At 44.8% G+C, this 26,351-nt stretch overlaps 1 pseudogene; it reads left to right on the top strand.

Moving 5' to 3' along the window:
* Positions 1–723: 723 nt before the first annotated feature.
* On the top strand, positions 724–2,872 carry LOC146173301 (uncharacterized; annotated as a pseudogene).
* Positions 2,873–26,351: the final 23,479 nt, after the last annotated feature.

Below are 26,351 nucleotides of genomic sequence, written 5' to 3'. Positions count from 1 at the left end.
TAGAGGAAATTCTTCCAGGCCGGGGAGCTCCCGTGGCCACGTGACCATGCGTCATCTTTGTGGGGCCGTCTTCTTCCAACGGTCGTCTTCGGCGCGGTGGCTGCAGTGGCATGTTTGAACGCGCACGTGGTCGCTGGAAAACATGGTCGTTTGCTATAATCTTTATTTCTGTGCGTGAACTGTCAACGGCGACTAATATTGGTGTTTATCGCGTGTTATGTGTGCCGAACAGGGCTGTGCAGAATTAGAACCAACTGCGAAATGCCTGGGAAGTGTTGTGTGCCGCGGTACAATGACAATTACAAGACAGGCCCCAAAGTGCACGTCTTCTCGTTCCCTAAAGCCGACGAAGCAAGAAAAGCCTGGATACGCGCAATTCCACACGAAAACCTGGTCGTTTCAGCAGACTCCTAGGTGAGACAGTTTTGCTGCTTCTTATTTTCCCAGCAAGTTGCTTCTACCCTTGGGGTTGCAAGCTTTGCTTATGACCCCTTTGTGGTACGTAAAGGATAAATGCGTCACGCATAGCTCGCGATGTCAAGTAGCCGTACTTATGTTAGGATATATTTATTTTGTTTAGGTCTGCGAACGTCACTGTAAAGCCGAAGACATCGTTCAAGAAGCAAACTATATTGACCAAGCCACCGGCCGCAGAGTGACCGCGTCGCTCTCGCGTTTGCGGCTTCGAACTCAGGCCGTACCGACGGTATTCCCCGATTGTCCATGCTATCTGTCCAGAGTATGGATTATACGAGAGGACCCAGAGAGCAAGGGAATGCGTTTAGACGCGCTGCCCTTGAGAAAGTGCTCGCGGAGTCAATTATCACTGCCCAGAATGAGGACGAAGCAAACAAGCTTTGCGATTTGAAAGCTTTGGCAAACTTTGTTCGACGCAAGCAGCTGATATTTTGGCATGTCATCGAGTGCAATGAACACGTCGTTTCGGCTCACATTTGTAACGATGAGGTTTCTTGGATTAAATACTCTGTTGTTATAAAAACCGACAGTAAACGTCGTAAAAGCACCAGTGAAGCTGCTCGGGTCCAAAGTGCTAGTTCCGTTGGCGGTCGGCAGCAAACGACGGCTGCTAAATTTTCTTGAGGGAGTCGAGGATTTTGACAGTGCCGTGAGTTCAAGTTCTGAAAGCTCAGACATGGACATCTGCGAGACTGTCGTTTCTCTTCTGAGCGAAATATCCGCAGCGCAAGGAGATGATATAACTCCCCGACCATTCAACTGCTGACCGAGCTCGCTAATGTCAACAAAAAAAAAAAAAAAAAAGAAAAAAAAGAAAGAAAAAAAGAAAAAAAAAATGAAAGAAGGTACTACTTTGCAGGCTTCATGGTTTACTGCTGCATACTTTTTTACAATATCGCCTCGTGAATACAAATACATGCGAAGTCACGGGAGCATCATCATGCCACACCCAAAGATTATTCGATAAATATGTTCATCACTCGGGGTGAACCCCCAATTAGGGCAGCAAGACGGCACATTCCTCCGCTACATCGCCACGAAGATATCCGACTTGAATGGAGTGATTCGAGTGATTGAAGCCAAACACAACCTAAATCACTCCGAAGAAACTATACCAGTTTCACAGATATAATAGTAAAATGGTCGCAAGTTGTCAACGTCAAAACTCCTCTCAAAGGACTGAGACTAAGAGATGTATATCAGAAACCCGTCTACCCTTCTCCATTCGACTCGAGGTTTTCCTTTTTGAGCGATTTCTTGGACTGGTTGCAGGAATGGAAGGAAAGGAGGGCGGACGCCTGTACACATGTCTTATTAAACTCATGGCGCTTTGATCCAGACGACTCAAGCATTTGTTGAGATTGCAAGATACTGCTTTGAGGAGCTCAAGATGTCCTTTGTGCTCCTTGGGAAGTTCCAGACCGATTGTCTAGAAGACCGCTATGGATGTTACCGATGACTGGCTGGTTCGCAATATCATTTGTCTGTAAGGCAAATCTATGAATGTGATAACAAGTTGCGACTTCAGAGCACACTTCCACATATGAGCGCGGTATCTGCAACTGAGAGAGAGTTAGCTTACCGCGATCCGCGATCCGCCACCGTGGCTCTTATACCGCGCGTGGGCGGGGCGGTCAAGCTGATTGGTCCCGGCGCGGCAGGTCAAGTATGTTTCTCTATGGCAGGTCTGTGTGCCGACATCCAGTATGTGGCGCCATCCGTCGGCGTCAAGGGGGGTCTGGACATGCGCAGTGGAACGTGCGGTGGCGGATCCCATAGCGGATCGCGGATCACGGTAAGCTAAAACTCTCTAATGAGAAAAATCAAAATTGGGAAGAGCTTCAAATGCAAGCAGCCGTGCCAAGCAGAAAATTCAACATTGTTGTGGCCGAACAGGCATGGTAAAAACTGAAGGATGCAATTCCAGTCATTATGTGGCTGCTTACTCGGTGCACATCGCTCTGAAGAGGTTGAAATGCGACAAATGCAAGGAGATCTTGACAATTCACAAGACTGTCACAGTTTCGCCTGACAATCACATGTACAGTCTTGTCAGAGAAATTGACAGGGTGGGCTGGTTTACCCAGCAATGCCAGTTGTGAATACTGTGGCTCACTATTACGTTGTGGAGTTGTCCAAGCGAGCAGAATTTCTAAAGGTCCAAAACCAGCGCCAAGTCGCTGCGGAACTCACACTCGAACTGCTCAGCGATGAGGAGCCTTCAGACTTCGACGTCTGTGAACAGGGATACAGGAGTGAGAAAGTGCTGAAATATGTGTTGTGGTGCAGCACAAACATTCTCCTCAAAAATTTCTGCCGAGAATTGAATGACAAGGTGTCTGACCCGGACAACAAGAGTAAGAAGCGGAAGCTGCAAACTGTGATCTATAAATGAGTAAAACGCCGATGCGTATAGAAAACACATGGCTCTCTGCTGTGTTTTAATGCCTGAATTTAGGCAGATTACTGCACGCGTAGCCGAAGAAAAAAAAAAAATCGGCTGAGCGCTCTATTATGCGGATTGTGCTGAAGCACTCCTTCACTTGCGCCGGATGGCGGCCCTGTACGGCATACGTCACGCAGGCAACCCTCCGGCCTTGAGCCAGTCTAGGTGGCGTTGACATAAGACGAATATTTGTAGCCGTGAAGCATTGTGCCTATCAGAATTATACAGAGATGCACTTCACCGCATAACATATTATTTCCTTGGTAATTTGGCTTACTATACTTCTTCGACGAAGTTATATCGCTCGAATCAATCTTGCACTCCTGAAGCTACCAAACTTCAGCAACTTACATCATATCCTATACGCAGCAAATATCACTATCTGGATCAATCGGTGTTCAGATGGACAGATAGGAGGAGCTTAGTACTCAAGATGGCTGCCAGGACAGTTGAGAAAAAGGCAACGAAATCAGGACTCGAGTGCTCACAGAGCAAGAAGAGCTGTTGCTCATTTCAAAGATACAAGCCAGAATATAGAATGCCGATTAAAGTAAAAATTCCTAGTAATGAATTGAGAGAAGTCTAGGGGAAATCAAGATTATTGGACTAAGAACAACTAAAATGTCGGGTAGCGTAACCACGCTTAAAGCAATCAAATGATCATTCCACCAGACAGCCAGAATGACCAAGCACAAACGTCAGTCGAAAGAGATATGGATATGAAAGAGCACAATCTCTTCCAAATTATCACCGCCTTCGTACTGAGCGGAACAATGTACACGCTTCCCTATCTCAACATACTCAAGGCCGAGGTCATGTAAGGTCAACGTGATGATCAGATCGGCTTAGGGAACAGCTCTAGGCCTTCCTAATTACACAGGCAACGCGAAGATACTTGCGCTCGGAGTTTGAAGAAGTCAAAGAAGCCCAACAACAGTGCAAATCCACAGGATATGCACTATCCCGACAGGAAAAGCCATCATACCCAAACTGGGCGTCGAAGGGGAACTGATAACCCATAAACACCAAGACCATTGAGAATCAAGAGTCAAAAGCTTGCAAAGAACTTTACAAAAACTTGAAGACGTCTTACATGAAGATGCTGCGTGTAACAAAGATTATCCATATGTTTACTATTTGCGGTGTCATACAACCCTGTAGACCGGCTGAACTATAACCATGTCTGAGACCATAAAAACCTTCAACTCCCCTGTCAAGAAAGAAACCACCATCGCGACAGTCATTGTCTACACCCGAGCCCAGACATTACAGTATTGAAATTACTGTAATTTAATTACATTTTTGGTAACTTGTAATGTAATTAATTACGTTTTTCATTTGGTAATTTAGTAATGTAATGAATTACTTTTGGTAGTAATTTCGCAGCAAAAGTAATTAATTACTTTCGAAATTACTTTTACTGAAGTGCGTCTGGTCTGTTCCGGTTTTTGCTCTGGTCTTGTTTTTGTAATGGCAAGTGCTATAGGAAAGAGGGAAGGAATAGCTCTCTGGGACGGAATTTGGCGGAAAGACGAAATAATATGCGTGTGCTTCGCGCCTGGAGAACAAGTTGTTGTTTTTTTTTTACTAGGATTACTTAGTTTTTGCATAGATGGAAACTAGAAAGTAATTTAAAAATTGAATTACTCAGTAAAAGTAATTGTAATGTAATTTTATTTCTTTTTAGGGGAAGTAATGAGTAACGTAATTTAATTACTTTTCTGCAATTTTCAGCAAAGTAATTAGTAATGTAATTTAATTCCTTTTCAAAAGTAATTTTAGCATGTATGCCCGAGCCACCACCACTGAATATGGCTGCAAACACGCCATATACAACTTATAAGAGGAAAGATCCCTAGAATCGCCTCAGACATAGTAACAAACCTTGACGCTAGTGAGCAACTAAGAGGGATCGATCTAATATGTGTGCCAGCACGCGCAGGAATACTCAGACAACGATGCAGCCCGACGTATTCGCTCGAGTTGTATATCTTGAATTATTTTTGTGGCGGCGTTATTTTGATATGTCCTTTTTTTTTCAGCAAGTTCGCAGAGACTTGTTTTTCTAGTCATGCGCAAATATTCGGTACGTGCATGGACAACCGTCTAAATAGCTAAATTTTAGTGTATTTTATAACCAGATCGAACAGATATTTCATTTATACATACGCTTTTTCCTAAGACCTTTTAGGGTTGGGCTGTATTTTCCATGGTCCAGAAAATGTTGACGCCGAAAAACCAACCTTATGAAAACCATATTTTTCAAAAGTAAGAAAAATAAGGTAGTGTATGTACATTATGTCTTATATTTAAAAAGTATTTTATCACCTTTTCTTTCTTTACAATCAAGCCCCTTTCAACCTGTCTGTTTTCCTCAAAAGTTCGCAGCAAAATATTTTCATGTTAGTGCGGTGCTTTGAAAGTTAAATAATGAATACTTAAAATATTGTTACGAAGCGGTAAGCCGATGAAGACAGGAGACAGAACATGACCGATGGCGATGGTAGACGACGTTTAATGAATGTTCGCGGGCCTAGCGCGAGCGCTCCTGCCCGCGCCACTGCCCGCTTCTTCTTCCTTGTCATCCGTAACATGACCCGGGGCCACCGAGCTATCGTCCAGATCGTGGACGAGGAAGTTTAGCGATGTTAATTATTTTATGGCATGATGATGGGCGTGTCTGGATGCTTGAAGAAGAAGAGGAAGAAGGAAGAATAGAACGGCTTGCCGGTACGATGTCCGATGCGTGGGTGATCCGCCTCCCTTGGAGCTGTCAACCATCCGTCACCAGAGTCCATGGGACCGATGGCTCGAGGTCACGTCGGGCAGCTTGGGCGGGGGTTGCGTGTTCGTGTCTATCGGTTCCTTCGGGTCATTCGGGTCTTTCGGGTCCTTCGTTTCGGTTCTGATTCGTATGTCTGTTCTCCTTGTCTTCAGGTCCGGGCTGGGGGCTGGGCGGTGGTAGTTGTTCAGGTCTGGGCTTGAAGGGCTGGGGCGAGGCTGCTCGGCGATGTCCCTGGGCCCTCGGTGATGGTCCCAGCTTGAAAATGGCGTCGATGCTCCAAGGCGAGGATGGGGATGCCGTACGCCGCACCTCCAAACAAATGTTACGAAGAGGTAAGCCGATGAAGACAGGAGACAGAACATGACCGATGGCGATGGTAGATGACGTTTAATGAATGTTCGCGGGCCTAGCGCGAGCGCTCCTGCCCGCGCCACTGCCCGCTTCTTCTTCCTTGTCATCCGTAACAATATATATGTTACACCAAGGTTGCTCTATTGTTTCTCAGATCCCACAGAATTGCCTCTTTCAAGGTCCAGAAAGAGTCAACATTTGAAAATGCTGCAATAATATCATCTTTTTTCGCAGTTCTTCTTGGCGATATACCGACGTTTGTAAGATGTACTGAAGACAAAAATTGATTCAGATCGTGAAGGTGTTGCATTATTAATTCTCTCAAATATCGCAAATACGAGAAAAACACATTTTTCTGTGTTTTTGCAACAAATTGCACGTGCTGGTAACCCATATGTTTAACAAAGTTTTCGCTCCTTTAAGAAATGATTAACACACCATATATTTTTTTTTTTTGCTTTAAAAGAACCGTTTTGGAGTGGAACCTTGATTACACCTAAGATCGAGCTGTAGATATATAAATATATTTTTGGATTCTAGTCGTTCAATACTTTTCAAAAATATATGGCTTGGCATTGTAACATAAAGTTCAATTTTAATCACAAATAACTAATTAACGATAATTGAGACATGAAGTTAGTGTTGTGCAGTTGTACTTGATGTAAGCTACCCTGCGTTCGATAATTTGATGCTGTAACGTAAATGCGTTTTAATCACAAATAACTAATCAGTGGTAATTAGTTATGACTTAGAATTAGCCCAAGACAATCATACCCCCCATAAGCTGTCCAAAGATATATGACTCCGTGCTGTTGCATAATGTTCAATTTTACGGTGAGCTAATTAACCGTGATCAATCCAATTATACTCAACATCTGGCTAAATATATATATATGACTTGAAGCTGCAGTGCAAGGTGCAAGTTTTAATAACAGTTCACTGCGGGCCAAATCTGTCGATCTTCCGAAGTTTCTGCATCTCATTTTGCTTGCTTTCGTTGGCGTTCTTAGCCATTTCTTTTTTCCGACGAGCTTTATCAGCTTGATAATTCGATTCTGTTGTTCGTTTCCGATACTATCGACGTGTAGCTTTGTAAGCCGCGTGGTCTGACGGCACCGCTTTTATCTAAACTTACCACTGATGCTACTGTGTATTTATTCACTTAAGTGCTAAGTGTTGGCATGGTCTGTCGACCGTGGGTAAACTCAGAGTCAGTGTTACAGATCCGACGAGGTATTCGGCTTTTGCATTGATTGATTTAAGGGCCGCCATGTTCGAAGGCGAACGCTAGCTCTCGTGATGCCTCTGTGGTGCGCCACCCCGTGATCGGTAGCGCAATGCCCTTCTGCTTCTATAATGGTGCCCCCCCAACGGACCCACCACCTTTGAGGGTGTCTGTTACGCTATAGGTTACGTAGTGTGGTTTAGGAGTCACCTACTGTTGGGTAGGGATGTGGAATGTTTGACCTCCTGGAGTTAATTGGTTAATTAACACCTTGCTTTTCGCCTCCATCGAAAAGCGGCCGCGCCGCGGCGGGGATTCGATCCCTCATTCTTGCGTTCAGCAAAGAGTGCCCTCGTTGTCGTTTCAAATCCCAATCGATCATTAGTCTTTATCTTAACTAGCAGGTGCATGTCAAATAGCAAGCAAAATGATATGGCAGAAATGCTGCACAACCACTGGTTACTTCACAATTTTGACACGAAAGAGAAATCCTTTGTCACGAGTGTATACAGCCCAGGGGGTCTGCTTCTGAGCTTTTTAGTGGCGCTGATTTAGCATTAGGGAAAGTCGTTCCCTTTGGAGAGGATAAGACAAAAATCTTCCTACCATCAAGAGATTTCAAACAGATGGGAATGCATTACAAGCAGCGCGAAGTGGCTCAGAAGCTGATCGCCTGGGCTCTACACTTTTGACAAAGACTGTACGTTTGTGACGTCATACGCCGACACCATTTTTATGGCTACCATAGCCCGTTAACACAATACGAGACATATTCCACTTTCATGCTTTTGGAAGAGAGACGAAAAAGCTATCACAGTTTCCTGTTCACCGATGACATGATTTCAGAGACAGCAGGCAGATTACTGCACCAATTATACCTGTGTGTCATAATTGTCTGCCCAACTATTTACCGAGTGAGTGCTTTCTGAGAACAGAATAGAGACCATCTTCTCGACGGCCGAAACCCGTTGTGTAATCTAGAGCCGAATATATGCGACACTCATGATTGTGCTTCATGCTGAGGGCTAGAAATATCGAAAGGACCAACAGATGCTTAGCTAAATCTTATACATGCAGGCACTTTCACACCGGCCGCATACAAATGTGAGGTTAGTAATGTAGCAAACAGATAACCATTCGGAGAAGTCATATTTTGGATGTCCGTTAGACAAAACTTGGGTGCTGTTTCACCATGAATTTGGAAGGCAGCGTTAACTTGGTCATAGTCAAGTAGCTTGGATGGCAATTTTATCAAAATTCGAACGAGGTCAAACTTTCGGGGTCCAGGAACCAAATTTCGGGGATAGCCATCTAAATTCATGACATCACTGCGATGACCATTCTTAAGAACCAATTGGGACGAAGACAAATTTTGGAACTCCAGAGGGCCAACTTTTGAAGGTAGTGCGCCTAAATCTAGAGGTTACTACTGAATTGGCAATGCTGAGATTAGGCTGAGCATCAATTTTGGCCAAATTCGGATGATGTCAAATTTTGGGGGTGTAGAGGGCCGATGTGCAGGTCGCGCACCGAAATTTCAGCACTTCATTGGCAGTAGCTCAATAAACTGGAAATCAATTTTGGTCAAATTCGGAAGAGGCCAAGTTTGGGGCCAGGGGATCACATTTTGAGAATGGCCTATCTAAATTAAGAAGTCGCCCCTGAAATTTGTCGGGCACTAATTTTGTTCAGATTCATACAAGGTCAATTTGCGGTGGTCTAGTGGGCAACGTTTTCAAGGTGGCCCACTGCAAAATTTGGAGTTCACTAATGAGTTGGTCATGGTCAAATTAGGTTGAGAGCAGTTTTAGTCAAAACTGGAAGAGGTGAAATTTCGGTAAATCTAGAGGGCCAAATTTTGGAGGTGAGCAAACTAAATTTGGGTGTCGCAATAAATAGTCACTACTCAATCTCCATTGGACACCCATTTTTGTAAGATTCAGACGACGTCAATTTTGGGGGGTTCTGGTGGGCCGAATTTCGACGGTTGGCCATCTATATTTTGAATTCACTACTAAATTGGTCATAGTCGAAATAGGTTGGAGAGTAATTTTGTTTAAATTCAGGTGAATTTACATTTAGGGGGCCTGTCGGGCCACATTTTGGGGTGACCTACATAGATTTGAATCATCTCTGAGTTCCATACTAAAATTCCATTAGACTACAATGTTGGTCAATTGCGGATGAAATGAAATATAAAAAATCTAGGGTGCCAAATTTTTGGGATGAACCACTTAATTATGACATGACTATTGAACTAACTATACTCAATTTAGCTTGAACACCAGTACTGGTGAAATGCAGACAAGGTCATGTCGATTGTCTGGTGAGTCAAATTTCACACTTGGCGCGCTACTAAATTGAGCATAGTCAAATTCGGTTGCACACGTTTTGTTTTTTCGTTTTTTTTTTTTTTTTGTAAATTTGGACAAAGACAAAATCTGAGGATTTGGTGGGCCGACGGAATACATCGAGTGGTCCACCTAAGTTTAAAAGCACCAGAGTTATTTATAGTCAAATTAGCTTGAACACCAACTTTGGTCCAATTTCGACGACATATAATTTTAGAGATCTAGAAAACAAATTTTAGGGATAACTCAATGTTTGTAATGTTATACTGCCCTGTACATATGGAGAGTGTGTGAAATTCAGTAGATACCGCGTCTCCGGTACTATGCAGCGATCGCTAATCAGAAGTACATGCTGCGTCAGGCAAGGTACGGTTCGTGTATATATGTATACCATATGCTAGGGAAACCTACGCCCTGTTCGTAACCGTTAGGCTTGCATCGGACATGGAGACACCACTAGGATGGACCCCCCCCCCCTTCCCCCTCCACATACATACACACGCACACACACCTCCCGTGCTCAATATTCAATCTGGGTTCTCCAGTTTAAATTATTTTTACGGTAACACCCCAAAACACATACTTCGTATACCCGGCTTACCTATAGGGTTGTACTACACTGAACTTTGTGGGATAATTTCGTGAAATAAAACATTTTTTTTCCGACAGTGGGTAAAAGATATGCGAGATGTGCGATGTTGATGCTGCGGGCATGGAAGTGCTCGTAGAGAAAAATTTCAGCTTCGGTCGGATTATTCCGAAACCCAAAGATGACGTATACGTCACCAGACCGAAGTTATACAACATACGGGATAGATATATAGGTTCTTCCTTCTTGAATTGTCTTCTTCTTCGGGCCTGGAAACTCGAGAGGGATCAAATACTTTATTTATGTGCATGTATACGAAATGTGCAGAAAGCATTAACAGGTATGATCAAAGTTCTGGCCACCCCGCGGACCTTCTCGGTGGCTACTCGAGCGTGGTGTCTGTCAAGCTAAAGAAGCCGATAACTGAAAAGCAGCGTGGCGGTGATTAACAAGAAAAGCATCCCACAGCCGCTCCTGACATACAAGTAAAAAGAAAAGGTTCCGCCGACATCAGTTTGGAGCTTTCCAATACGTCAAAAGTGATGTCATGATTTCTCACTTTCTTTTGTACGCTTACCTGCGGACTGGATACCATCGAAACCGTCCATAAAGACCAATGAGGCGAACACGAACCTTCCAAACATCGACCGGATGCCAGCTGCCAACACAAGAGCATCTGACACCTCCGCGTTCTCGACATCCTATATGCGGTCGCTCAGTTCCTCTGATATGCCCGTGCCGCTCATTGTAAACATGCTACAAAAGAACGCTGTAGATCGCCATTGAGCGAAAAATATAGTATAGTTTTATATACAACTCGCGGATAATCTCAAAATAGATAAAAAGGCACAAAAATAAAGCGACACGTCGAACCTTATACACATATGTTTCGATATGTCTTTGTAGCATTTGTGCTTTCGCCTTTACACCTTCGCTAAAGAACCTATCCACCAGCTAAACTAAAATATGTCCGGTCATGCGCAGAAAGGATTGCACGTGTCATAAACACGGCCGTGAAAAAATGACGCAAAACTCGATGCAGGGGAACATGGATAGACTCTAATACTATATCGCATTGCCAACACATAATAATCAGTTGTCCCAGTGAACGTTTTCTCATTACTTCCGAGTGCTCCGCACATTTCTTTGTTCCGACGTTGCACACACTCCACCTCTCGCGGTCTGTGCTTGAAACTCGCGCAAGGCCGCGCTGCGAAAGAAACAAAAACCAACCTTAACGCCTATCAGCAACACGGCGTATACTTTTATGAAAACACAGCGCTGCGACGCGCTTCGCGGCACTGGGTCGGGAGAAAAGAGCGGGAAAGGCTCCGGAAGCGCCCGTCAGCGCCGTCAGCGCCAGAGCAGAGCGCGCGCTCTCCGACGGGTGGGGGGGAATGAGTGCATCCTTTATTTGCGCGCGCATCGTGGCGGGATCCCCGCCGCGCGGCGCGGTCAATCACGACACTCTTGCCGCCCGACGGCTACGGGGGTGCGCAAGCCGCGGGTGCCGCGGGGAAACCACGCCGCCACCGTACGGTTGAGAACGCAACTCGGTCGCCGCCTCTGCGGCCCCGATATATGGCGAGGTGGTAAAACGCCGAATCGGCCCCGAATCGCCAAGGGGCAGTTGGGCCTGTAAGTACCTATACTGCAGTAGAGTTAGTTGTTGGGCTAGTTGGTATTCTATATTTAAAGACAAAGTCATAGTTCTCAGCGCAAAGGCACACGGCCAAGGAAAAGAAGAAGAGGAAGGTGTTCGTCCCTGTAGTCTTCCTTTTCTCCTTTTCTTTGGCCGCGTGCCTATGCGCTGAGAACTATATGTCTTTAAATATAAACTGCAGTATGCAGCGCAGTCGTTGCGATTCTTGTTATGCATTTCTAACAAGGGCTTAAACTTGACTGAAAAAAGAAACCCTTTTGTCCTTAAAGCGATGATTTGGACGGGTTGGTACGGAGTCACTTTGCTCACAGCGTATACGCGGACGCGGAATCGAAGACGGTTGTACACATATATGTCAGCGTGCGCTGTGGGCAAAATAATTTTTGCGCCTGTACAGAAATGCTCTCATTTGCATGTTTCGTTATACATTCATACATACATACATACATACATACATACATACATACATACATACATACATACATACATACATACATACATACATACATACATACATACATACATACATACATACATACATACATACATACATACATACATACATACATACATACATACATACATAACCGACACCACCTCTAAGTGGTATGAAGTTGAGATAAATAAAACTAGTTTATTTACGCGGATCTCTTACGGTCAGCCACTCATTACCCCTGTTCCGGTCTTCAATTTCCTCATCTTCATTCCAGTGCTCACAGTGCTACGTATCACTGTATAGACCTTTGCAACGAGGGCCCCCTAGGCGTTGCTGGGCTATTGTGGACGCCTGACAGCAGCACGGTGGAAGCGGCAGCGGAACCGGTTTACAACAGCCCAGAAAGGAGGCGTTTTGCCATCCTCCTCGCCCGATTCAAAGGTATATATATGGAATGAGGTTTTAAAACATTGGCGTTTCGGAACCCATACGGTCCCGGCACAAGAGTGCATAGGCTTATTTTTGTGAATCCTCAAACTTCCCTCTCGCTAAGTAAGGTTCTGTTGAGGTCTACTGCTAGAGACAATCGTGCATGGTAGCGACTGAAGTCTCACATGATCTGAAAAGACCCTTGCTGCTGGGATATCAGTCCTCCTGAATGCGGCCTCCATCTAGTAACGGTCGACTGCAAAGAGGCGTCACCATATTATGGCTGCTACCACGGCTAGCCGAAATGCGGCGTGGCTATGCGTGGGAGTGCGTCCGCCGCAACACGCTGACGCATGCTTCGTGGCGCGCACGGGAGATTGGAATTAACCGGCCTTCGGTTGTTGCTGTTGGCCCGGCATTATTCTTTCGCCTGTCGTACGTAACGCCACCATGACGCATCGCCGTGTGGTCAATTGGCCGACCCCGCCGTGGCGAGCGCTGCGTGCACCGTTGATGAGGCTAGATTAACCCCGACCGGCCAGCGTACCATACACACAAGGCCCACGGGTGCGCCGATGCACACTTCCGTTAATTCAGCTCATGTGTATGGCTCGCGGTTGTGCGCTTGATTCGAACGCGTGGGATGGTCCCCGTCGCGGCGACATCCGTGCCGTCGCCTTCGATTTTGAACACCTGCATGTTTGACGGAGATAATTCTATAGTCGTGATTTACAGTCGTCGTCTTAGAGCTCAGCACAGTTGAGTTATACACCTCGCCCAATATATTTATTCGTGATTCAGCCCGGGACGCAGCGCCGATTTATTTATAATTGTATTTACACATTCTGGTATCGCGTAACGAGACATAACAAGAGCAGGTAAAAGAAGCAGCTTGCAGCAATATATGCGAAAAAAAAATAAATAAAAAGAAATACTCATATCACTCGGTAACGATGGCTCAATCCAACATACGGCTGTACACGAAGTGAACCCTCGGTCCGGGGAAAAATTAGGATGACACCTGTGTTCCTCCATAAGCGTGTGAAGCGATAACAGTCTCATGGGCCTCTCATGTTACGCATACACTCATCGGCAACGCACGCAAGAACACCCAACGCTTGGTCAAAAGTCCTGAAGGTTTTTCGCCTCCGCCGCAGTATATGGAGCCGTATACGTCAGTCCATCATCAAAAGCCAAATGGCGGTTTAAAATGCTAGAAAATAATTTTATAACCGCAAGAAACTGTCTCATAGCATTACAAGAGTCTTCAACGACCCCATGACTGCTTCACCTTGCGGCATGAGACGAAAATCATTTGGCTTTATGATTTTGACCAAGACTTCACATATATATAAACCTCCACTTGTTGGAAGCCGTTCAAGCATTCCTTACCCGGCCGCATATATTAAACAGCGTGTCCACCTTGCAACCCAACGGGAGTGTATTTCAAATTCAGCCTGAAACCTGGAAATATGCGAAAATTTGGTCAGACAAAATTATTCACTTTATAAATATAAATCAGCTCAAACACAGGATAGCCTTTAATTCGCATTGCATGTCATGTTTAAATTACTGCCATTTCACGCGCAACGCCACGTTGGACGTGAGCGATGTGAGCTGTTGGAAATTACAGCGTGAGGTCATGTGATATGGCGTCATGACCCTGTCGACCAATCAGGATATCCGCGACACAACAGCGGCAACGCCGACATTGCTTTCTGCGACAAGGGACATTTATGCTATCTTTTAGGCATCACGGATGAAGTGATGCTGTGGAGGAATTGTATGCGCTATTGCGTCGTGTGTGCGGTCAGGCAGGCATATTGCAGCAATGGAAGGCATGCAGTGATATGATGGCATGCAGATTGAGTCGGAGGTTATAAATTGTGGTCATATGACACCGATAAATGTATTTCATTGTTTTTTTGTTTTTTGTTTTTCAACACACGCAATAAATTGTTCTTTAAATTATGAACAAATGGCAAGTGGCCAGACTGTACAACACATAAAAAACATGCTTGAAAATTGTCTTAACCAGGATCTATATCCTGCATGTATATAGGCAATGTATATCATGCTTTACAGAGCAGTTTGCAGATTTCCCTTCAAATAACCCTGTTTCCTTCAGTATATACTTTGTTTCAAACTGCCTATATGTCTATACCATTACGGGTTAGATGTGGACTTTACTTCTGAAGATCAATGTAATTTATTTCAGATAGGTTGTTCGATTCATTGTTGTAAACGTACTTTATGGTTCATTCCGTTCTTAAATGAGATAACAACTATTAAATAAGTGGACGTGTGACATTCTTCTTTTATTTGATATATTTTGTAAACGTTTGATGGTATCGATCTGTCGTCTAAAGTTATAGGCGACGAGGCGATTTGAGCTTGTCTTCGATCAGTTGTAACGTGCATGCTGTGAGTTGTGACATACAGTATATGCGTGCTGTGCGTTGGACAAGGTGGGCTTGATTAGACGCTACACAATGTATTTATGAGCGACGTACTCTATGAGTTTATAGGATATCAATAGCTTAATTGTTACCATCTATTCTAATCATACACTGGGATAACCTTTATTCCAGAATGATGGAACAGTCGCAAGACTCTAGCGATTTTCTGAACAGAATATTTTTAGATAGTCGGATGTGCATTTGTAATACCATGTCAGGATATAAGACACCGTATAGCCCTCCCATGCTCTTGCGAACGCGTACTTAAATTTTTGTCCCATTCTAATGCTATCAGAGAAGACTGCGTTATTTAAAATGAAGTGCGGAATTCAAGCTTTACCCCGGGAAACAAATAAAAACAATTGCATTTATACGGCACCGTAAGAGTCATGTAATATGCTTGAGGTAACGTTTTTTAACCGCCGAGTACGTGTGCAAGCGAACCAAAATTTCATTGCTGCAGACAATGTATATCATGAGATCCTTCAAAGCCGATATATCCATCCTACTGTATGCAAGGGAACCAAAATGCTGCAGAGGCTGCGCAGCATAAGATCCTTCAAAGCAGATATATCCCCCCTGTATGCATCTACAAGGGAACCCACATCATGAGATCATAATCCACCCTACCGTAAATGTACAGGGGAACCAAACATTCATTGTTGCAGGGCTTTCACAGCATAAGAATCTTCAAATCCCACATTTCCACCCCAACATTAAATGTACACAAGGCAGCCAAACTTCCGTTGCTGCAGACATTGCACGTTATAAGACCCTTCAAAGCCAATACATATATCATAAATGTGCAAGGGAACCAAACTTTCATTGCTGCAGACATTTCACAGCATGGTATTCTTCAAAGCCGACAATCCACCCCATGTAAATGTGGACGGAAATCAAACTTTCATTGCTGCAGACACTGCACAGCATGAATTCCTCAAAATTCGATATATCCATCCCATTGTAAATATATACAAGGGAACATATGGCTTTCATTGCTGCAGGTATTGCATGACATCATTCATACTCGATATAACCATCCACTGTAAATGTGCAGAGCAATCAAACCTCCACAACTGCAGACACTGCACGACAGGAAATCTTTAAAAGCCGACATATCCACCCTGTATGTAAATGTGCAAGGGAATCAAACTTTCAAAACTGTAGACCTAGCAGAGCATGAAATCATCAAAGCCGATATATCGACTGTAAATGTGTAGAGAAACTATACTTTCACAACATGCAAACACTAAGCTACGTAGAATCCTCATTTTATTGCTTGCAGGGATTATACTTTATCATACAAAGGCATAGAAATTATGTGAAAGGTATCCGAAATTTAGAGGTAAATTCATGCTTAACGCCCTTTGATTTCGTCTTATACTTCACCTTTGTTCTTCGTGCTAAGAGAATTTCTCAAGTTACTCGTTTCTTCTGACAGAGTGAAGTGAAACTTTATTCTCAAAATTCTGAAAAACAAGTAGACGCACACCTCCCTTTATCCTTGAGTAAATAGACAGTAAATAAAATTAAGCGTTGTTTCCTTTCTATGTATTTCGTTTTGCTCTTCTATATACTTCCTCGGTCCATGGCTTTAGTTTGTATTTTTACAAGGATCAGTTCGAGTATGTTGCTCAGCCTACCATATACTGCTTACACACGAGCTTTCTTTGTCATTTCCTTGAGGAAGCAAATACCGTGTTCGAGATTCTAAGCACCCCGCTAACTTCATAAAAAGATTTTTATAGAAAGGTTTTGCATGCGAATCTGAGCACCCTCTTTTTTGTGCTCGAGGAAAAGTATAGACAAAGCCTGCAGCGCACATGCTCTCTCAGTCGAGCCAGAGCCGTTGCGGAGACCCGATGTGGTGTCCGCGGTATACTTTTCTTGCTGCGCTCAGAATGTAGCATACTCTTAGTATATAGGTAACGTGGACAAAACACCTTTTGCTCGATCGCTTTTACCGATAATCGTGGAAAACTCATTGACAGTCTGCTGTAGCTTGACATTTACGAGGTGATCGTATCTCGGAATCAGAGGTCTTCTGCTTTCAAGTGTTTCTGGACATCTAAAAGTGCCTCAAGTGCATCTCTCATTAAGACATGCCTTCGCTTAAAAAAACCTCTTTATCAGAAAGTATCGCTCGAATATAGCTTCTGCTTTGGTGCTTTTATGCGAGTTTTCAACAAGTTTCGTGGCACCGTTGTTCCAAAAACCGGGAAAAATCGGACTTTACCCGATTTTTTTAGGAACATATATATGTTCAGGGTGAAAAACCCGGGTTAAATCGGTCGAAAACTAACACTATAAATATACGATAATTTGTCCTTCAGCATGCTGAAATCAGCTGCACTGTGTGTGTGTGTGTGTGTGTGTGTGTGTGTGTGTGTGTGTGTGTGTGTGTGTGTGTGTGTGTGTGTGTGTGTGTGTGTGTGTGTGTGTGTGTGTGTGTGTGTGTGTGTGTGTGTGTGTGTGTGTGTGTGTGTGTGTGTGTGTGTGTGTGTGTGTGTGTGTGTGTGTGTGTGTGTGTGTGTGTGTGTGTGTGTGTGTGTGTGTGTGTGTGTGTGTGTGTGTGTGTGTGTGTGTGTGTCGACTGCCCGTTCTCCTGCGCCTCGTTTAATTATAGCTGCGCTGTTTGAATGCAGTGTTTATTTGCCGCAAATTTAAAATATATGGACCATGTGAATGCGTCAACGACGTCTCGTTCCTATAGGCAGCCGCTGGTCAGCTTCAGCCAACCTCTACTATATTTAAAATGCAGGGCACGGCCGGGGTTTGATTTGCTTTTTGAGCAAGGCATATGTTTGATATGTGCGGAGCAGTGTGGAAAGTGGTGGCGCGTTTTGGCGGAATCATAGAAAGAAACGCGGCAGTGACTTACACGTGCGAGGGGTTGGCGAAGAGGTCTGGAGGTACTCGCGCTACTTCAACGGCGCCATTTTGTTGTACACAGCACAGCTTTAGCGGTGCAAGCCAGCAGATGACGATATAAGCCTATCAGCGGTGCTTTTGATAGGCTCCATGCAGACCAAAATGGTGGGTGACGTTGTTGTATATTCCCTAAGTGGTCATGAATGCCCGATGTCCCTCAACACTAAGCAGTATCAAGCGTTGAATGGGCAAAACAATGAAACTGTATGTTGCAACGTATATCATATATACCTGTCTGGCTCGCTTGTTTCGCCTTTCACGACTAGCGCGACTGTGAGACCTTATGTTTTTGTCGAGTATATAGACTTGTGAATGTGGCTATCAGGTGATTGTCGTTGAAGGAGGCGTATGTGAAATCGCTGCCCCATTATATGTGCATGCATCACAGTGTGCAAGAAAGGCAGAAGTGATTCGAGAAATGAGAAATAAAAACTAAATAGAACGCCACATTTGCAAAGCGCCTGAATCATGTATGCCATGAAATAAGCATATGTACGCAGAAACACTCTTCGAATTGGTGTTCTTTTCCCTATATGCGCATTTCAGGCAGAAGCCTTCACTTGCTGTGTATATACGGCTCTATAGACTTCTCTTGTGTTTGATTGTTTTCTCCAATATGATCCATTATTTACCTCCCACTCAGCTTCGAGGAAGAACACATCATTGGAAGCGGAGAAAAAGCACACGGCAAACGTATGCTGCATTATCGAAATAAGCTGACATTGCTTTCCGGCGAGAGCATTATTACGGAAAAGAACACGGTCTTCGTCTTCCTTATACACCCTTTAATCCTCTCCTTTCCCGACGCTCTCCAGGACAAAGGGGAAGCGCGACCCAGAGCCGTTCGCAGTGCATGCATCGTTGCACAAGGCGGGGCCGAGGCCAGCTTTGTTGTCTCTGTATCGTGAGCACACATGCGCGCCCCTGGCCAATCGCGGGGCCGTTGCCATGGTAATGAAAGAGGGTGGGGAGGGTGGCAGCACTTCTCCGTTTAAGTTTTTTTTTTTTATGTCCCGTGGAAAGGAGTCAAAGAGAAATGACCCAGGCTCGCCGATGGTGACAACATGCAACAGCGTGCCCTTACCCTGTTCCTAACCTCCTCGCCCTCTTGTTCATGGCCGTTCGATACGCCGCTCACCCGGCGGTGGCGGCTTCTTGCAAAGGCCCCCCAGCCGCGCTTTCATCTCTTTCTTGCCTACCGACACACAACAGCGGAGGCGTCTCAAGACACGCCCACAGGGCGCCTAGGGGGCGACACAGTTTCGCTTACACGAGATGCGCGCGCTGAAAAAAGCTCGGCGAGGCTAAGAAGCCACTGGGGGCATCCGTTGTAGAAGCCAACGCTACCGGGCGTGCATATGGAGGCCCCTGGTAGCACAACAGAAGCAGGGGGATTGAATAAGCCGTCTTCAAGACGTCCCCACAAGCGAGCTTATAGATGTGTCATGTTAGCGCACCGCTTGGGAAAATTCTTGAAACCCGTGGCCTTCTGTCAACGTGCAAGGCCTATAGCGTCTAGTTTACCTCGAAGCGTGAAACAGGTCGTCGATATATATGCGTGTCATTTCGTGCTGGGGAAGGTATATAGTGCGACTGAAATGTAAGGACACATATAGAGAGTCAAGTAATGTAAAAAAGCATCTTTAATAGCACGTATAGACAGCTCCAACCTATGTACACGAAAAGACACTTTTTCTCCCCGTCTTCATTTTGCATGCCTTGCGAGGGAAAGAATTGCTTCAACTTAACCATGGTACAGCTGTTTTTAATGCCACTGCAGAAATTATAAGATGTGGAGATGCATGTGTTGGTTTTTACAAGTATCACAAAGACGAAAACGTTTGCCGACACTTTTAAGCAATTGAAAGAAGGCAGTAAACGTACCGAATAAGAGCCGTAGAAGTATATATATACACAACGTTATCGCTGATAACTGTCACTCTAGATGCAGGCAAACATCTCTTAGTTTTGTCCGAAACGTTTTTTATATAGATCCTGCTATATTAGTCCGGAGAGCACGCTGCATAGTCTATCCCACGACGTTGCGCGTGTCCCAAAATACGATCTGGCCTATGCTATATATACGCATGCTGTTCGACGCCTATACCGTATATAACGAAAAGACTGCGCATGTTTCATAAAGAGTCTCAGGGAAACAGTCCATGTAAACGCAGAAACATGCAACAAAAAAGGAACTCGTGGTCACTATTCCCGAATTCGATTGCATCAGAATCGGACAAGAAATTGTCACACCTCAGATGACGTATACACAACACATTTCATGCTCATATAAACGTGCTGACGGAGCGCCTTGTACGGATCATGCACATGTACTGCTTCTAGCGCTCAATTTTCAACGGAACTTCACAGGAACACCCAGCAGAAACGTACAAAGAAGGGTGCATCGGTGCAAAACGGAACATAAATGCACCAAAATTTAAAATCTCAACATGTGTAGTTTCTGAACAGACCGGCGCATTATTAAGATCAGTGAAAGTAGCAGTGTCACGTGCAGTAGACTGCAAAAACTGCTGCTATTGAGCAATGTATTGTTGGATCATGATGACCAAAAGAAAGCTTGGCTATACAGCTGACCTATATGACAACTAAAGGCATGCATTGTACAACTTTAGTCTGCAGATATGGAACTCAGAATTGGTATTCTTTCAAACGTCTTATTTTTACCTACTCAAAAAGGCTGCCAATGCACGAAATTATGAGCGCGATTCCTTGGTGTCTCCGGCTTATTTAAAACTGATAAATATGAAAATACTGGTTTCATTTGCTGCGTTTCCAGGCGATATAACGACTTCCGACTCATCGCCCTTACAAAAATGGATATTGAATTTCTGTTACCCAAGTAATGTGTTTTTGATGAGTCATCAACCACTCAAAGGAGATTCAAGATTAGATGTGTTTTAACATCATATCCGCGGCAGACTTTCCTTTGAGATCACACATGAAGTTTTGTGCTTGGAAAACGCAACAGTATTTTTGGGTAGGATCTAATGTGGAAATACATTGACTTTCTCAAATGAGGAAATGTATACATCACTAAGTGAATATATATTATTTCTTTGTTAACTGCACACTTTCAGAGCCCTATGTTTTCATTTCTGATTAGCATATGTAGGATGTTGCCTAAGAAACAATTTTTATGTGTTTTAACATGAGATCTGCAACAGACTTTCATTTGAGATTACGCAAGAAGTTTTGTACTTGGAAAACACAACAGTATTTTTGTATAGGAGCTAATGTGGAAATGCATTGACTTTCTCAAATGAGGGAAATTATACATCACTAAGCGAATGTATATTTTTTACTATGTTTTCATTTCTGTTTAGCATGCACTGTAAAAACAAAAACAACTTTTTGGACATTTGTTTTATTCAAAACACGCTTACACCCGGCGTCTTGGGTGTTTGTGCCATTGCAAATCACTTCTTGCCAAGCGAATGGGTGCTGTGGTTGGACAATATGCTTGAGGGTGTTACGGGCAAGGATATTGTTGTGTACGCGAACCGACGCACTGCCATACCGCCTCCAAGCAAACGGACGCAAGGCCGCTCCATTTCCAATGCCTCCACGCACCTGCGAGCAGGCCGTTTTGGAGAGGCCTGCGCCGACGACGACGCGCGGACGTAACCCGAGCCGTTCGTTGACTCTGAACTGGACCGTCCTGGAAGCATGTGCGCGACCAGGGCACGAGAAGCAATGCCTTCTTTATAATGCATGATATTTTGCGTGTTTCTTAAGCTTTCGAGCTCCTTCTTGCTCTGCGTATAGATTAGCCGAGCCCTCAGTCATCGCATCGCTTCCCGAAATGTTTAGATACAAATAAGATTTAGTTACCAGTAAAATAGTGTTGGCGCTGCTGCGCTTGCCGGTATTGAAGCTTGGTCGCACTTTTTTTCCTTAAAGGTTCGTGCTACAGCTCCGTGTTCAGCGAAAATTACGCCCAAGGTAGCAACCACCGAAGAGTCAGCGCTGATAAATTTGCCAGCGATGCCAAACTCGACATGTTAAAATGACTCCAGTGGACAAAATAGTACGCATAGGTATCCAGAACATTAGATGCAAGTTCTAATGGTCAAGAAGTTGTAATTGTTAGAGCAGCCGCAATGGCCTGTATACCATGGTAGAAGAACAAATGGTAGCGTAACTCCCATAGAAGCCTGCGTGTCGACTCTGAGCGAGGCTTTAGTTTCCCAGCGCCCCCTGCGAACTGTGAGGCACAACAAACACGTGACGTTGCTTGTGACGTCACAGTAACGTACTTTTGGCGGGGAATTTGATTGTCTTTTTACTTATGAACGAAAAACAAGGCCAACAACGACGGAGGCAGAACGATGCTCGGATAAAGCAGAAAAATGGACACCGTAACTGTTCAGCGAACTTTACTTGACATGGATTTCTACTGTCAAGTTTTACGTTAACTGAAATGTTACGGCATCTTTAACCACCTTATCATAGCATCGTTCTGCCTCCGTCGTCATTAGCCTAGTCTTTCGTCGCGCGTCATGTAAACGCATTCTGGGGCTTATTTCTTCGGGCACGCTTGTGAACAAGGGCCTTCAAGTGAATTCGGCAAGCACGTGGACAGAATCACATGGCTTGAGGCATTTCACTAAGGGCATAAATGAGTGAAGCTGTGCTGTATAAAAAGCCAGGCTTTATTAATTCACGATTACTTACATAGACGCTTCACGACAATGAAATCTTTAGGTGTAGGAGAGCGACCACCGCTCATTCGTCACGGTCTTCATGAAATCCTCGTGATAACAAAATTTCCTGAGCGTAGGTCTCCAAACGAGACGCGGTGAGATTATAAAAGGGTGAAAGATCTTGCTAACAAACAAAGTACATATCAGCGTCAAAGAACAACAAAAACAAACGAACGGAATAACTAACGCTAGCGCTAGAACGCCAACCTGTAAGAGCTTAGGTAAGCAATTCAAATTGGGATTGCTAGTATTTAGAAGTTAATGCGTCTGAGAAGTGAAAATATCTAGATATAGCTTCGCTCCAATAAATCTCGCCCTGTTCATGATTCCCATATTTTACTCGCGCTTCATTTGCCACTAAAAGGAGTCAATGTGAGGTTAAAATTTACAACTTAAGCATTTAACATGTTAAGCATCCCATTGACAATAGGAACATCACTGTAATAACAGCTAAAGCACGTTCAGCGAACGTTGGTGCGGTAATACGAGGCAGTAAGCAAAACACGCAGCAAAGGGAGCGGAACGGAAGGCTTAGATCAATGCGGCACGCGTCTTGGGGGCAATAAAATCTCACCTTCACCGTTCAAATAAAACATGCAGCGATACGCCGCTCATGCAGACGTGTATCCGTAAAACAAGCCACCACTTTTGCGACGTGCCTGGGAGGCCGAGCCGAGCCGCCGAGCTGTGACGCAGCATTGTCCCATCGTCCGGAAATGCGCACATGCAGCGGCAATCAGTTTCTCATCGAGCACAGACAGTCTTCGCCTTGCTGTAAAGCTCTACCACAACCAGCAGAATGAAATACTGACTGTTTGTTACAGATAACCCACTCTGTACGCAGCACGCAACGACGAACGTTGAACCGGGGCCGACGACGCACCCATTCCGCGGATGAAAAACGCTTTGGTCTGAGCCATATCTGAGCTTTGGGCAACTACGCAGCGGATAATAAGTGGCCGAGAGAGGCCGTTAGAAACAAGTTTAAAATATTAAAAATGTGACACGTTTTTTCTTACGCAAGAAACAAAAACTGCATTCATTCCTGAGCGCGAATATTATGTTTACTTTCTAGTTCTTTGGAGTTTTGGCAGATCTTATTTTCTGTGCGCTAGTAATTTGCCTCACAGTTCGCAGGAGCCCTCATCACCGAGTTGATGCCGCTGGCAGTAGGCAGCTGCACGCGTTTTCTTCCAAGTTGCGCGACCAGTTGTATTGACCTTGTGTATACTTCGAAACATGCTTCGAAACATTAAGTCCCAATCTTATGAATGCAGTCCAGACATAAGAAGCAAATACGTTACCAACGCTACAAGTTCCCCGAGTGGCCGAGTAGTTAGCGTAGAAAGCTACGGAGTAAGAGGTACCAAGTTCGAATCGCGCCAGAAGTGTAGTTTTTTTTTTCTGCTTAGTTTTCATTTTTTTTATTTTTTAGCTTTTTTTAATGTAGTTGAGGGGCTTCGCTATGTTTTAGCTTTTACTTTTTATCCAAAAGTAAAAGCCATGAGGCGCTCATTGGTCAACACACAAGAAATGCACACATTAGGTACCAACCAGAAGCACGGTGGCCAACTTTCTTGTGAAACTCATTAAATATGCATCAAGAAAATGTATAGAAATGTTAATGTGCATGATGAGAAATGTAATTAACATTCAATCAGAAACTCATTAAGCTTTTTTGTAAGGGCGCCTGCAGCAAACAGCTGTTTCTTCAAGTTCTTTTCTGATACTACAGACATTTTCGCATGGACGACAGAAATAAATAAGGTTTTCGTACGCAATGCTATACTTCTGATTATTGTTTCTACAAAGGCAGCAGCCAGGGTAAACTATTCGACGTTAACGTTAAGTTGCTCGATTACCCGGGATCATACCATGGGGGTATAGAGTTCTGTGGTGTAAAACATCTGCTGCGCAATGTACGGACATATGCTAGGTTTGGCTCTAAGAGCGCTTTAAACATGAACAAAGGTAAAGGTGCAGTTAAGTCAGGTATACGGCAAGGATCTAGGTCAGCTGTGTTATACAATGCTCGCAATATGAAGACACATAAAATTTACTTCCGGCTATACCGTGCACGTCCACAAAGGATGTTAAAGATGGCGGCGACTTTTACAACTATCGATCGGCCATGAAACAGAACACCACGGAGAAAAGTTTTAAATGTGACGTCAAATAGCGAAGTGCCACTTGTGGCTTCCATGGAGGCATACATTTATGATGGACTGATAGCCTGCCCTGTTGACATGCTGCTTCTGCTGCCGGAATCACAAGTCTCTTTGTGACAATCAGGATAGTCCACTAAAGATGGATGCGGTCCAATCATGGACGAAGTATAGCTATTGTCTCACCATGGCGGCCGCAATGACGTCAGTGACCGAGCTTCCATACGAATTCATAACGACTGGCCCTTATCTGCGCATTTGGCTTTCAAGCAGCTGGATACAATATATGCTTAGCTTACCTCCTGCTCGCGAGGATAGAGATGTATAACTTATCTGCGAACGAAGATTTGCCTTCTTTGGCAAGCATAACATAAAGCACCGACACGATGGTCCGCTGAGGCCCCGACGCATACAGACATCAACGTGTATACGAGATCGCTCACTGTTTGTCCGGAGCCGCCAACAGAGGCGACATTTCAATTCACTCGCTCTGCTCTTAGCAGCTCAAGAAAAGTGTCAGTCATGCGTGAAACTTTTTGTGGTACTATAAGCCGGGATTTCTTTTTAAGCCGAACGAAAGCCACATCCACGACGCGGGCAATACTATACCGTCACCGCACATGAACCACAACGAAAACAAAACTGAACCGCGAAGTCAGCAGAGGAGGCAAGCAAAAGCAAACAGGAACGAACAGTATACATACAAAGGAAAACACGTGTTTTCACACGCAACAGTGGCATGAGGATCTAGGAACACGCACGTGCTATCGGGGTGGCTGCAGCATGATCCGAGCGGGGATGCGTGCGTCGCGGGAGAACAGGCGGGGGGTCCTGATCAGCAGCTCTACAGGGTCGTCGGTCCCCCCCACACGGCGGCTGGGTCGGTCGGCAGCCGGGGCCGCTAAAAGGGAGGCGTCGTCGGGGTTCTCCCCGGCGCTTGTCGGTTCTGCCTTCTTCGCGGCTTGTTGCCGCTGTTGTCCTCCCTCGTGTTGTGTGTACACACTGCTTGCGGCGGTGACAGGGCGGACCCTCTTTTCATTCTTCTTCGCGGCTGCGGCGGCACCTCTTGACAAGGCGCGGTTTTAGCGAGACACGCGCGCGAAGAAAAGGCGATCGCGATGGAGTCGTCACCTGGGCGGCAGAGGCCATTGTCGGCACCCCCTTTTGTGTGGCCGCCAAACCGCGGCCGCCTTTGATCTTCCCGACAAAAACGGCAGTCGCCCTCTCACTCTCCTCTTGTGGCCATGAGGACGTCGTTGGGAATGGGGGGAAAGACTCGTTTATTATCACAACCTACAAACGAAAACACGTCTCTTTTTC

Source organism: Amblyomma maculatum, chromosome 11 (assembly GCF_055883805.1).
Source record: "Amblyomma maculatum isolate TAMU_Amacu chromosome 11, ASM5588380v1, whole genome shotgun sequence".
Classification (NCBI taxonomy): domain Eukaryota; kingdom Metazoa; phylum Arthropoda; class Arachnida; order Ixodida; family Ixodidae; genus Amblyomma; species Amblyomma maculatum.
The sequence above is the reverse complement of the archived record's forward strand: the minus strand, read 5'-3'. Positions and strand labels throughout refer to the sequence as shown.